General features: G+C 36.8%; 1 long non-coding RNA gene across 1 annotated transcript; it reads right to left on the bottom strand.

The window, feature by feature from the left end:
- Positions 1-7362: 7362 nt before the first annotated feature.
- Positions 7363-13282, bottom strand: LOC111926079 (uncharacterized). Its single transcript, XR_015282971.1, has 5 exons — positions 13166-13282; positions 12348-12442; positions 11942-11968; positions 7934-7980; positions 7363-7509 (listed from the first exon to the last, which is right to left on the bottom strand). It is a non-coding gene; the product is annotated as an uncharacterized LOC111926079 (long non-coding RNA).
- Between the last annotated feature and the right edge of the window lie 1354 nt (positions 13283-14636).

The following is a 14636-nucleotide window of genomic DNA, read 5'->3' as shown; positions in this document are numbered from 1 at the left end:
CTCCTTATGTTAACTGCAGCTAAATTTATCAAACTGAGTATTTTGCCTCTAGCCATTTTAGTTACAAGTCACACAAAGATAGCACAAAAATTAAAACATCTGAGGGCTGTTGAGGCTACATTGCCATTAGCAAGAGGTAGAGGTGCCAATAGAAGCAGTTTTATAGGTAAAACAATTAGTTCTGACAACCTACTCCTGGTAGCAATACCAATACACAAATATACATATTTTGGGTGTTTTACTATAGACTAGCCCTACTCTGGTCCCATAGACAGCCTGCAAACTGCTGGACTAGAGCAGGCGAGTTCTTGGAGCCAGCACCTTCTTCCTTGATTTTATTAGAAGGAATTTAATTCATCTCTGGTCTCTCTAACTGAGACATTCACTTCAAAAAGGCACTCTTGCCCCAAACCAGGACCCTAATGTAGGCACATCTTGTCAATGAGGTTTATGAAGCTATAGCACAAACCAAGACTGACCCTTTTGAAATTAGTGTTGCAAAGGGAAGTCAGCAAGATCCAAATCAGGATCCTGGAACAATATTACTGAGCTTTAAAGCTGAATTACAAAGGCTTGCACAAATGTTTGTATTTGCCTACAAGGGCAAGCAGACAGCATGAGGTCTCAGCAGGTGAATTAGAGATGACACTCATCAACAATTTAAAGAATTGCCAGGAACTGGTACATTAGCTGGATAAGCCTGTAAATTCATTACTATCTTAGCTGAACAGATAAGACTACAGGAAGAGAAAACTTGCTTTACATTTTGTTGGGATCATGCAGGGCTAGATACAGAGAATCTTTGTGGATTGTGTGACATGAGGCATTTGCAGACTCTTACAGAGTAGGCAGAAGTTACCAATTTCTATATTCCCAGAAGTCTCTTTTATTGCTGAATTCTAAAAATCTAAGGGGGAACTGTGATGTAAACACATGTATTGTTGTTGTTATAATGCCTTCAGGCCAAGTAACCCTTATCCAAATGAGGCATATAAATTAATTCTTCTGATGAGCAAGGGAGATTCTTTGCTTATTTATCTGGTGTGGGTAAAGGGACCTGTGTGGGCATGAAATGGTTTGGGGAGTTGTTTGTTTGATTTAATAAGTATAATTTCTGTATTGAATTTTCTAGCATACATTAAACTTCAAGCAGATCATTATTTCTATGCAGAACCTCATTGAAGTATACCCTTACTGACCTTAACAAAGAAAAGCACACTACATGGTTTCAGAGAGTTCTTCTTTCTGCTTTTCCATAGAATGAAATAAAATAATTAAAATCCCATATCAAGACCTGCAATTTTATAAAACAGTATTCAGAAAATAGGGGAAAAAAAAACCATGGAGAAGATTCAGATTCTTTCTCCATGACTGGGTTTTCTGTCTTTCAGATTCAGTGAGCTAAAGTCAGTCTAGCAAAAAGAAATTGATTATTCATCCAGATCTCAGATGCAATCTTATATCTTTGGTGCAATTCTGTCTTTGCCACAAAGGTTTGAAAGATTTAGAAGGTGGGCCCATGCGAACCTCATGAAGATAAGCAAGGCCAAGTGCAAGGTCCTGCACCTGGGTCCAAGCCATCTCAAACTGAAGTACAGGTTGGATGAAGAGGGGATTGAGAGCAGCCCTGAGAAGAAGGACTTGGGGCTGTTGATGAAACTCAACATGACCTGGCAATGAGCATTTGCAGCCCAAAAGCCAACCATTCCCTGGGCTGCTTCACAAGAAGCATAACCAGCAGGTTGAGAGAAGTGATCCTGTTACTTTACTCTCATGAGACCCCCACCTGGAGTCCTGCACCAGCTGTGGGGCCCCCAGACAGCAAATCTGTTTCTCTACTGAACACTGCCCAGCTTTTCAAACCATTTTTATGTATGAGCTCCAAAGCGACACTTTTTACCAGAAGTTTAAATTAAAGGTTTCAGAAATGTAAGCAAACTGTTGACTGCATGTAGGAAACAGGCAAAATGTTGTTATGGCTGATCATCTAAGTTGTCAAACTAGAAAAGAAAATATGTTGCCACTAAGGAGAATGTGTTCATGAAAGTCAGCCAGAGTGAAACAGAATGGTACAAACTGTACTGTTTAAAAGCTCTCTGACAAAGCGGTCTCAGATGCACTTGGTATGGTTCTAGGTCAGCATGACTCTAATCTGAAGGATCCTGTGAGCAAAAGGAGATATTTAATATTGGGGACAGTTACAAATACCTTCCATGTACATTCCCAATGGGTTGTGGCTGGTTATCCCTTGTGAAACCAGTCATAAGGCACACTATTGTTTGTAAACACAGGCTGGAGTTTACTTAAGTTTGTCATCATAGTTACCATAACCATTCTTGTCTCATTTTAGTAAAAATTATTTTCTTTTGTCTTTGGAACAACCTTCCAGTCAAAAAGCAACGGAAAATAATGGGATTATTTTCTTTGTAAGGTACCATTTCTTGTTTCACACTTAAACCTCAATAACTTTGGAGAAGTCATCCTTCCAGGGGAGGGGAACTTGTCAGGGTCTTATTTATATGGCAAGAACTGAGTGGTGTATGAACTAAAGAAGCAAAGTGTTACACAACATGTCACAGTATAAACTTGTATTACAAGAACGTGGTTTAATTAATCTCAAGATAGTCAGAAAGTGAAGAACACCTCATCCAGTATAGGAAAGAGAAGATAAATGGGTAACAGTGTTGTCCAAATGGAGACTTACTCAAATGGGAACTTATTCAATAAGCACAATAGTGCTTAATGCCTGTTTAGTCTGCTGGATCTCGTTCCTACCGCATGGCTCCATTTTTCATTTCCTTTTCATTGCAACCTCTATATTCCCCACTTCATTCCAAAACCTATCTCCTTCTAAAGCTGTTGGCTCAGCCACAGCAAACCTTTGCTCCTTCTCCCCTCCCTCTATGTGTTTAGGCTCAGCCACATGCTCTCAGATATGATGATTGCACAATTGCTTGTGACTCCTTCATTTGCAGGAGAGGTCAGCCACATGCTGCAAGCCCTCAGCAGGACCCTGAACCACTGAATCCACTATTTCCAGTAGGCAGAGAGTGCTGCTGGAGTGCTTCAAGATGTGTCAGCAAGAGGAAATGGTTTGAAGGAGAAAAAAACCCCTCCCTTTTAAAAGACTTCTTCAGACCAGATCACTTCAGCACAGCTGGCAAAGCAATGGGGACTGAGTTAAGGCATAGGAATGTGATTGAAGCACGGCAAAAGGCAAGAACAAAGCCCCCTCAGCTGTTTTTGCTGCCAGAGACAGATGGGAATACCCATCTAGCTTGCCTGGGTGTTGCTCTGTAGAGTGGAGCAGCCACATCAGGGATGGGGTAGTGGCTGGAGACAGCTACAGCCAGAGCCTCCCTGCACCCAGGGCTGCCCCCTCAGCTTGTGAGGGGCATTCACAGGAAGGGTGTCTGGCTCCCAGGGCTGTGTGCCTCCTGTTCCAAGGAAAAGGCCCCACAGACACATCAGCATTTTGAAATGTATGGAAAAACCAGTCCTGAGGCCTGCCAGTTTCTGACAGTACGCAGCCTTGCCTTTTTATATATCCAGAGAGAAAGTCCTGTCAGAAAGATTTGTTATAGCAGGAGTTGTTTTGTGAGGAAGAACATGGAAGCCCCATTTGAAGCACTCTTCTTTTATCTTTGTCTCAAGTACACTGACATGAAATTAATCTCATCTGAGAGTTTAAAGGGCTTAATTCCATATTCTTTTGTGACTGTTTAAAGAAAGAAGCAGGAGGCAAATTTAACTACAATGTGAAGTTCAATTATTTCAATTACCACCTCCTGCCTAAGTGAAGTCTGTTCCCTCAAAGACATCTGCAATTTTACACTCATTTGCTCTTAAAATAGCATTAATTATAATAGTTTAACTGGAAATTCTAAAAGAATACATGAACAAATTAAATAATTACTTATGTACATTAAAAAGTTGCATGCATGTTTAATTTATAAATTAGTTATTTACCTTACATAATTAATCATGCAGCTAAGAATTAGCCTTAACAAGTATCTCATGAGTGTAACATGATATTTTGGTCCTTTTTAAAATTCATATATATATGGGATCCTATTCTGCAGGCCATTTCTCAAGACAGAATAAACAGGTCTTAAGCAGTTCATACTTAAGGAAAGCACAACAAAGTGGTATCAATTACAGGGGAAACGACCATATTATCACTTGGATGCTTTTTATGGAATGGGGATGATAGGTGGTGGTGGGAATGGTGGGAATTCTCTGTGTGGGAACCTGCTGGAGCATGGATCAACGAAACAACAGAGCAAAGAGCAAACAAAAAAGACAGAAAAACCTCGGGCGAAGAAAAGACAATGAAAGATTTTTGCACGGTAAGAAAGGGAGTCAAGTGACCATGGAGCTGACAATGGTGCTCTAGGCAGCATCCCAGGGTGTCCACTGCAAAAAGTCTGAAAGAAAAAAGATGCATGGATAAAGATCCCTAAGAGAAGGAAGGCAGGATTTTATCACATTTTCTGTAGTATTTTTCAGTTTCTATGCAAGCACTTTATTTCAGTTATACCAAATGGTACTGGATAGACACCTTACATGAAGAAAACTTCAGTGTTGAAGGTACACAGGAATCAAGTGCATTTAATACTCCAGTTACAGCCCTGTGTATGGCTGTTAGTGAACTCAGTCAGAACAGATGAACTGACACAAACTGATACATTTCTGAGAGATACATTTTAAATCACAATCATATTTTGTGACTAATCCTTGGAATTCTTTTCCGCTTCCAGAGAAGGCAGGTGCTATAATTTTGCAGTGAATAGCTAACAAAGCCATTTAATTCCTGCTTAGATTGCCAGGTTCCATTCTACCTAACCTATGGCAATTACCCTCTACATATCCAGAGAGAAATGGAATGAAAGATGTATAAACCCAGGCATGAACAATGTGAATATCAAAAATTTTATTACCAGACTTCAGCCAGAAAAGCTGCAGTGGGCACTGATGACAAAACAGTGCAAGAAATTTTTATATCTCTGCTCTTTTTACTGGGCTACACAGCACAGTTTGATACCACTTCTTTGCTGGGATCAAAGGCACCCATACTTATTTTCACTGTACTTCTGTGCAACATACCTAGTGACTTCCCAACCCATGTGCAGACCTAAGGACACACTAATTTTGCATTATTACACTGCAAGACTGAGTCAGAGAGACAGGAAATAATATGCTGGGTTTTTTTCCGAAACCAGATGAATTGTCTTATTTAGATCTAAGGATGGAGTCTGTCCTGACTCTGCAGTGCTGAATATTAATGGAACCAGACCAATTTAATTTCTCTGGCCAACATTGATGAACCTGGTGTGCTAACATTTTACTAAGCACAATGGCATCATTCAGCAAATAATATTGTATCAGATCCCAGCTGACTGCTTATCTCTAAATCAAAAGTGCATGATTTTATACACCATCTGTAGAAAAAATATCACAAGAATTTTTTCTGGAGTTACAGTGACTATGTTTAGCTACAAGTCAGTAATTCTCTGTAGGATGTGTAAGCAGAGAATGGACTTTAAAGAATAAGCCCTGAGTACTGTCAGAGACACCATGGGCAAAGAAATGGTACACATGCAATAATAACATGACTTAAAACAAGCATCTCTTCCCTCTTGTTTTAAGAAGTTATCTAGTAAAGGAGGAGGAAAATCTTAATCTAGGGGACTCACTAAAGACATATTTTCTTATTAGGAACTTGCTGAAAGAGGAGATTTAGTGTACCAGGGCCAGGGGCAGGAGATTACCCTTTCTGATTGAGAAGTGATTAATGTATTATATAAAAAGTGGGTGGAAGCACTGTTGAAATTTTTGTTCCTGAGAGATGTTCTATCTGAAAAATGAGATTACTAGATAATGAAAACTGCTGGCTACTTGTTCCTTTCCATCTCAAAATATTCCAGAAGTAAATCTGATAAACAATAGCTCCCACTATCTAACCTCTGATCCTTCAATCTTTGTATTTTACTTCTTCATTCCTTGGTGTTTCTCCTTAGCCATACATGTCACAGTTGCTAAAATTCTCCAAGGGTGGCATGAAAAAAAATACCTAGACAAACAGCTAGAGTATATTTTAACCTCAAACGCTGCTATATTAAAAAATATCATTTATTTTTTCACTGGATATTATATCCCTCTGCTTAATCAGACATTGGCAGAAAAAGGAAATGATTCCCAGAAAAAGAAAGAAAATGATACTTCATGCAAAAATATGACTTTTTTATACACATATAATGTAAAATTTTGGGGGAAAATCTCAAACATTTATCCCAAATCATCCTCATTCATTCTCCACAGTAATAAAAATAGTTCCCTGTATGGCCTCAGCCACAGAATACAGTTTAAATAAGGTTAATGCTTAAAGGGAACTTGGAAAATTGGGGGGAAAATAAAGTTTTAAAAATTGGTGGCAGTTTTATTTTTTCTGTCTTACTTTAAAGTTACAAGCAGGATACCTCATGATATCCTCAAATGTGGTCAAGAGCTAGATAATCTGTACAGGCCAGACACAGCCCTCATGACCACTTCTAGAGTGCCTGGGACTCAAATCACAAATTCTGGAGATAAAGCAACTAATCACTACAGTTGTCTAATATATTGGGCATGTATGGTCATTCATAACACAAACAGAAAATACTGAGATCACTCAGCACAACCCAAATCATGTAATAAATAATAATAAAAAAATCAATACAAATGTGAACACTGCTGAAAATGGACTGGCCATAATCCTGCATATTGGATCCATGCTTCAGATATGGATCCCCATACAAATGCTAGGCCTTCCTCAAGAAAAGGGAGCAGAGAGTCTCATTTCGAGTTGTCTGGAGAAGTCCAACCATTAGGCAGGTCTATAACAGGATAGGTACCACATCATTGCTGTTAGAGAGCATTGACATAGAGTATGGTTAACATATTCAGCCAGGATTCCTACTCACTTCTAAGCTTTTAAAGAAGATAAGATATAAGTTTCAGAGACAAAGAACTCAAACCCAGTATTTTTATACACAATTTTTATATGTTTTATATGCAGTGTTTGCATTCATCTAGCTCAGTTTGTGGCTTTTTGAGACTGACCTAAAATAACTACAATTTCCTAATTGCTCAAGTAGGGAACCTAGCAACCTGTTGATGCTGCTGGGCTCCAAACTTAGCTCTTAGGCATTGCAATATTTAGGAGGTTATTCAGCAGGCAGAACAAACTTTAGGCATAGTTCTTTTTTTCCTAGGTATGTTATAAACAAAAAAATTGTATTAATTCCAGAGGTGATCACTAGCTAAGAAACAATCAGATACTAGGGAAATGAGGCCAAAAAAACACTTTAAATAAATATGTACCTTTTTAATGAAGGCTACAGGCATACACATCTTTAGTTCACCCAGCTTCATCTTCACTTTTATATTTCTGCATTGTTCAAATGAGATTTTATGAAAGTATCCAGGTATCTGCAAATATCCATAATGATACCTTTCCTGATGACATTTCTGTCAAGAGAGATGTTGACATTTTTAAAAAAAGCAGTTTTTCCCCTCAATACAGCATCTCTTATTATGTCATTATAAAGCAGGTAGATTTTTCTCCAGCCTCAGTTTCCATCTTATTAAAAGAAAGTATTTAATGTCCTTAACATCTATGTGAGAAGCCTGGGGAAACACAGGTAATTTTTTTTTATAATTGCCACTGAATTATTTTTTGCAGCCTAATACCAGATGCCTGATGAATAGTTTATCATGGTATGTTACAGGAAAGAGCATTACTTCAATCAAGAAGTTTTCAGTTGCTTTACCAAGATTTTTTAGTAGACAGCAAAGGCTTAAGAAAGGACAGAGAAACATAAATAATAGACATACAGGTGTATGATGTACAGGTATTATTATGTAAATGCAAATAATACACTTAAACTACTACCTTTTGACATGGCTTCTTGCCTCCTAACCAGAACAGGAGAATGGGACCTAAGAAGGAAAAGTCACACAGTCAGACATGTCACCCGAATGCATTACAGAAAAGAAGACTCCCTATATATCTGTCTATTCCTGGGTAAAACAAGATGGGAAGCTAAGCAACTAATTTCTTTCAATTGCATTTTCTGTACAATTAGCTGTTTCTGTATTTCTCTCTGTAGGAAAAACCTCCAAACTGTAATGTTTTTTCACTGACCCCTTTTTTATATCCACCCAGTTTTAAAATTTCTTCCAGCTTTTTTTTTGTCTTTGCTATTGCAGGTGTTCAGCATCTCCTCTAAGGCAAAGGAAAACTAGATTAAATTCTAATTAAAGGACAGTACTGAACTATTGTTGGTGGACAGATGAGGAAAAGAAGAAGAAACCAAAAATATCTTTAAAATAGCAAGAATATCTTTAAAATATTCTGCAGTTCCTCCTTCTATACAAAATTTCTCAGCTAAATGCAATTGTAAAAACACTTCTGCAGAGAATAAAAAAACAATGCTAATATTTTACACTATAATGATTTCTAGATCTTATGTCTTTCTAACAATATTTAAGCTCAGCTTTGTGTTTATTGCAGTAAGTCTTTGAAAGAAGCAGCTGCATGGAGAAATATGTGGATAGATCTGTGACTCCATAAATTCATCTCTTATTAAAACCTGTGTAGTATTTTGGTCTGCACAGCATCCCAATGCAGTAGATACCAAAGATTAATTCTGTTTGAACAGCAGCTCTTCTTTCTGTTTGTTTTGAGCATGGTGTCTGATGGTTTCACTGGATATCTCTTCCCACTTGCATGAAAGGCATTATTTTTACAGGCTGTGAAATCACCATGTTTAGTGTTTTCTCATAGCAACAGTCCTGTACCTCTGACTATTTCTTTATCCCTCTTGTTCCTTTTCTTTTATGTCTGGGGTGAGCAGAGCTTCACTCAGCCCCTGCAGATGGAGTACACCCTGTTACAACAAACCCAAAACAGTAAAACTGATGTTTCATCTTTTCTTCTAAGCAACAATTTTCCTAATTCTAGCCCTCACCACAACTGGTCTTAAGTAAAAAATTCACACATAAAGTGCGTAAATAACATATTTTAAGCCACAGAAATAGCTTCATAATGAAATAATAGACATTGAAATTTACTTCTCTCTCTGCCACCAAGTTGTAGAAACGTACCTATGATTTTCAAGGTTCTTATTTTAACCATTAATTTCAGAATAAGGCTTCTGTGTTTCCTTATTTTTCAGTCAGCATCTTTTTCTAACTAATCCTGCAACGTCCCTAGCCAATCCAAGGTTATTTGAGAAGATACATTCTTTTCTAGTAGAGGAGTGTAATATTATAAAGAATTTCCTTTGCCTTTCAAACAACAGCAAAAGGACAAGTTGCATTAAGTTGTATCTAGGAGGAAAAATTCCTCATTCAAATACACATTTCTTCTATAAGCACAAGTGGAACACAAGAAAAAGGGAATTTCTTTTTCTGACAGCTTTTTCTTGAAGTGAGAGTACCTTAATGTATAAAATCACCAAAAGAAAGAAAGAGGGACAGTTAATCCTCCATAGCATGTTAACACTTGACCTTCAATACAAATGTGTAAATTAACTTCTAATAAATATCTTCTCAGATTAACAAATTGAACAAAACTTCAAAAGCAAGCTAGTGATCTAAACGAAATGGAAGATGTCTGGTTTTTTATGAGATGAGATGTGTTTGTGCCTCTGTGTCTCCTGGACAATGTTAAACATATTCAACAGAAAGCTTTCAAACAATATTGTATTGAATGCCATGCTGAACCCTTATTACTTTCAAGCAGGTCCATTTAGGTTCAGAATGCATTTTTATCTAGCAGATAATAACATCACTGCTTCTGTTGTAAGCCCTGACCCAGAGCAGTTTACACATGAAAGGCAGAAAGTCCTCCAGGTTGATCCTTATTATCTAAAGCTCACAATTTGTAAGTAATTCTGAGTGTAAGGACTTGAAAATAAAAAATATGACACAATGCCAGCATTAGAAACCACTGAGGACCTCCTCCTCTCCTAGAATTTTTAAATATCTTTGGATAAAATAACTGTTAGAGAGAAATAAAACTATACTTTTACCATCTTGAGAGGATAACAGTGAGGTTCTGTCAATTCTCAGGTTGCTACTAAGTGACCAATAAATTTATTACTCTTTTCAATGACCTTCTATGATTATGCAAATACCTGAAATGTGGTTTCTGTCATTTTAACACAGAGAATGTCAATATGAATGTCTTCTAACAAGCCCATGATTGCTGCAAAGTCAAATCTATTTTATAGTGGTGTCACTAAATAATTGTTTGAAAATAGCTCCTTCACATGAAACAGAGACTAATTTATTACCAAATAATAAAACATGAGTCCTAATGAAAAACAGGAATTCTATGTTATTGTCCTAGAACTGAAAAAATTGTAAGACACAGCCTAATTTCTTTTTATAACTACATCCCAGAACTAATTCCTCAGCAAACAGTTTCTCTGATGGCTTTGAAAAGATGTCCACAGCAAGGCTCAATCAAAAGGCATAAAATAACAAATTTGACATTACTGAGAGAAATGGGGGATAGCCCTAACTAGAAGATGAAAGCCAATAGGGCCAAGCAAGTATAAAATAAAAACATAGGCTTATTCTATGAAGACGAAGACATAAAATTGATCCTTCTATAAAAATTGCAACCACCACTATTAAACAAGACAGTTACTCTGAATTTAGAAAATTTCAGATTTCTTTCACAGGTTTATTTTCCTTAGGCAGTGGCTAGGTCCAGGCCATAGCAAAGCACTTTGCCACTATCACTTTGTGATACTGACTTTAGAAAAGATCTTTCATTAGACAGTGACTTGGCTTCTTTTTGTGCTAGCAAAGAGAAAGGGAAAAAATAATTATTAGTGTTAAGAATGTCCTCCAAAACTTCTAGAGATTGATGTAGTTACTGGCCTAGGCTTGATGCTGATTGAGTATTTCAGCACCATGGGATGGAAAGTGGGATGTGCAGGATCTGTTCACCACTAGGGTGATGTACTGCCCTGTACAGGCAAATGTGAGCTCCGTCTGACACTGAACACATCAGAATTTCTGTTTGTGTGTAGGATTTGTGTGACCACATGCAGCATCCTGTGTCCTGTTATGGGCTCCCAGGGAACAAGGAAAACATTAACACACTGGAGCAAGTCCAGTGAGAGCCATCACGGTGGTCAAGGGCCAGAGCACAAGAGGCAACAAAAAATGACTGAGAGAAATGGACTTGCATAGCCCTAGGAAAAGAAGGCACAGAAGAGGTTTTTCAATGCTGGTCCTATATATGACCAGCAATATAAAGTCTTTCCCATATCAGTCAAAGGAATCTTTTTATAAAATATCTAAATTTTTCTTATTTCATAAGAAAAAGTTTAATTGACTTTGCACTATGAATGACATCACTTTAAAATGCCAGCTGACAAGCCTACAAAAGCTAGTCATTTAAAGTAAATTTTAAGAGGTGTGAGTCAGCATTCAGAAACACACCTCATATGTCTGAAAAAACATTGGACAGTAGATTTTAGTTCTACAGCCTATCATTCATTTTCCCAGTTTATGTATTAAGTGCTAAGCTCTCTTTGGTTAAAGATAATTTGTATGCCATCCAAAACTGCAAACCTGCAATCAACTTCAAATGTGGCACAAAATAAGTAGGCATCAGGTTAAATGATTTCTTTCTCTGAGGAAATTGCATACTGCTAAAATTGTATCACATTTATGCATCACAGTCTCTATGTCCCTTCCATTTATTTCATGAACTTAAGTTCAGAAAAAGGACAATAATTTCCAAATCATCATCTCAACTGATCTGGAATGTCATAGAAGTGGTCCTTTCTATAACACAGAGAAATGCCTCATCACCTCAGTGTTTCACAACACCCAAACATAAGAAATGTTAAACAGTGCTATTTCAGTGCTCACTTACATATCTGAGGATTTTAAAGTGCTGGCCCTGGAAAGAAAATAAGAAAGACATATGACAAACATGACTAGAGTTGATAAATTTCTTCTTCCCATAGAGCTCTCACATGAAACTTGCAACATAAACCTTGTAAATTAAAAGGAAATTCCAATTGTGTTTCTTTTACTTATCATAGTAAGTTAGAATTTACTTTCTTGCTTAAACAAGGATATTACATTAACAAAAACTACACTTTCCATATTCAAATGCATAAAGAAATTTTACTCATAAAAATATTTTTTTTACTTATATACTTTGCTGTAAAATGATCAAAAAGATTTTTTAAAATGCAGTTCTGAGGCCACAAAATGTGGATAAGTACTTCATCCAACTCTCAGTTTTTCCAGAATGTGCAAATGTTTTCACTTACCTTGAATGTATAATGCAAGAAAATAAACAGCCTGAAGCCAAGAACTTTTCCAGGGCTTGAAACTCAAAAAATGATTGAAATCACGTCTATCCATGCTAGAAGAGAAACATTTGTCTGATGAATTTTCCTTCAATGTATTTATATAACCTGTGTATATGTTATTGAAAATCTCTGATTACAAGAAAAATATGCAGACTTTTTATAGATCTAACAAATGAGAGGTTTACCATAACAAACTCAGCTAAATTGCTTCCAAGTCATATTGCTTAAACATTCCAACAGTTCAGGCTAAATCCTTCTTTAACAGGAACCAAGCAACCCAGCTGGACCAGTGTCTAAGCACTCCTTCAAAGCTTTGGTGCTTCCAGAGCTACTCCCCTGCTACAGTGGATTGTAAAAGCAGTAATTTATTATAGGCATAGACACGATTCAGATTAAATGCAGTTCCAAAGTGTCACATCTCAGTGAGAAACTCAAGTGAAGCCAGAGTGCAGAAAAGTCTTGATTCCCCTTGTGGAATGTGGCCTGTGAAATGCTAGAAATGCAAACAAATTTAATTAAATCAGTGCTAATCCCCAGTAAAACAGACAGAACTGAGGCATTTCTTCCCAGATATTTTCAAGAGAGGTAATTAGCCCACGGAACTACCTACAAGATAACCAGTGGAAGGGAGATGGCACTGTTGGTGCTCCCTTAAGGAAAGGCAGCGAGCCAGGCCTTGGCTAAGACCTTGAAGTCCTCCAGGGCAATCAGATTCAAGGAGAATCATTTTGAAGTAGCAACAGTGACATCAATGAAATCTATTGAATGTATTTTACCTCAGCAAAGCTTCACACTTTTTCCAGAATGCTTCTGCCACACCATGGTTGAGGTCTCAGGCCTGAAATGACCCAGAATTATCTGTCTGGCCTCCAGCTGGTGATTCAGGACCTCACAGGTCCAGCAGAGGCACTGTGTCACATCTGTCAATTTGAATCTTTTGCTTAACTGTGAAAGTAGCCTTGGTTATTTGTTGGTTTTGTTTTTTGGGTTTTTTGGTTTTGTTCAACAAAATAAAAAAATAAAAAAAGTGAAAGTCCATAAATGTAATTTAGGGGGTTCATAAAGTTCTGTGGACAATTACTACTACTACTACTACTACTGCTACTACTACTGCTACTACTACTGCTACTGCTACTTTCTCTGTTTTTCTACTTTTCCCCTAAACATTTGCCACTGGCTACAGCAATAAGACACATACAAATCAAGAAAAATATTTTGCCTGATCTATTGTAAATGCCCATTGTAATAAAAATGCTCTGCATGTATTATATCAGCCTCCAACTAGCGGTGTTAAGATACAGGCATCTAAAAATTAAGCCTCAAAAAATCATCGTTACATTAGATTATTTTGCTGGGAAAGACCCAAACCAGGAAAATTTCTTTCTAAAATTATACAAGAAATGTTGTATATGAAAGATGATAGAATCAGACACAATATTCCAATGGAATGTATCCCATTAAGTTACATTAAAACTTTACATAAATTCAGGATAATTTGTTTTCTATTTAAGGTATTCTCTAATCTTGTCTTAATTTTCACTGAGGTACCAACAGAGATGGGCAGGTCTTTGACTCTTTGTGGCTCTGCATTCTGACCCTAGTGAGAGACAGGAGAAGTTCCACTTATCTTTTCTAATACAATTATTTTGCATACATCAGCCATGAATTATGTTTACTATCTCACTAATTCCTTTAGGTGTTCCCCTAAAGGTTGCTTCTAGAATCATACACAAACAAATCAGGTGTGAGTAATAACACTTTACAGTGGCCAATATAATAATAATATAAAATATTTATTTTTATATAAATACCTTGGGACAAATTGTATTATAATATAAGATGGTATGACTCCTTTCATGCCAAACATACTGAACACATTTATCACTGTGCAGAACTAAACATTTTAAAACTTTAATCAAGAAAGGAGCACATCATTGCTGCCATCAATTCAACCTTTCATTGTAGAAAATAATTGTTATTAAGTTTTTGAATGATTTCTTTTTCCTTTTTTTTAGTTCTTTCTTGTCTTTTAAAAATCAACAATGTAGACAAACTGATAGTTATGAGCCAGGGCATAAAAACATTTCCATAATATTTCTGCTGCCTATACCTACAGAACTGTGTTTGCAAGGTTCTAATAATTTTAGAGGGATGATTTTTTTTTTAAAAAAAGCACAGATTTTTTAAAAAGCACAAATTGGAACAGTGCAGGTTAATTAAAACAATCTCTTTGAATACAAATGTAAG

The sequence above is a fragment of the Cyanistes caeruleus genome, chromosome 2 (genome assembly GCF_971803275.1).
Source record: "Cyanistes caeruleus chromosome 2, bCyaCae1.hap1.1, whole genome shotgun sequence".
Lineage (NCBI taxonomy): Eukaryota > Metazoa > Chordata > Aves > Passeriformes > Paridae > Cyanistes > Cyanistes caeruleus.
Note: the sequence above shows the minus strand (reverse complement) of the source record. Positions and strands in the feature narration are given on the sequence as shown.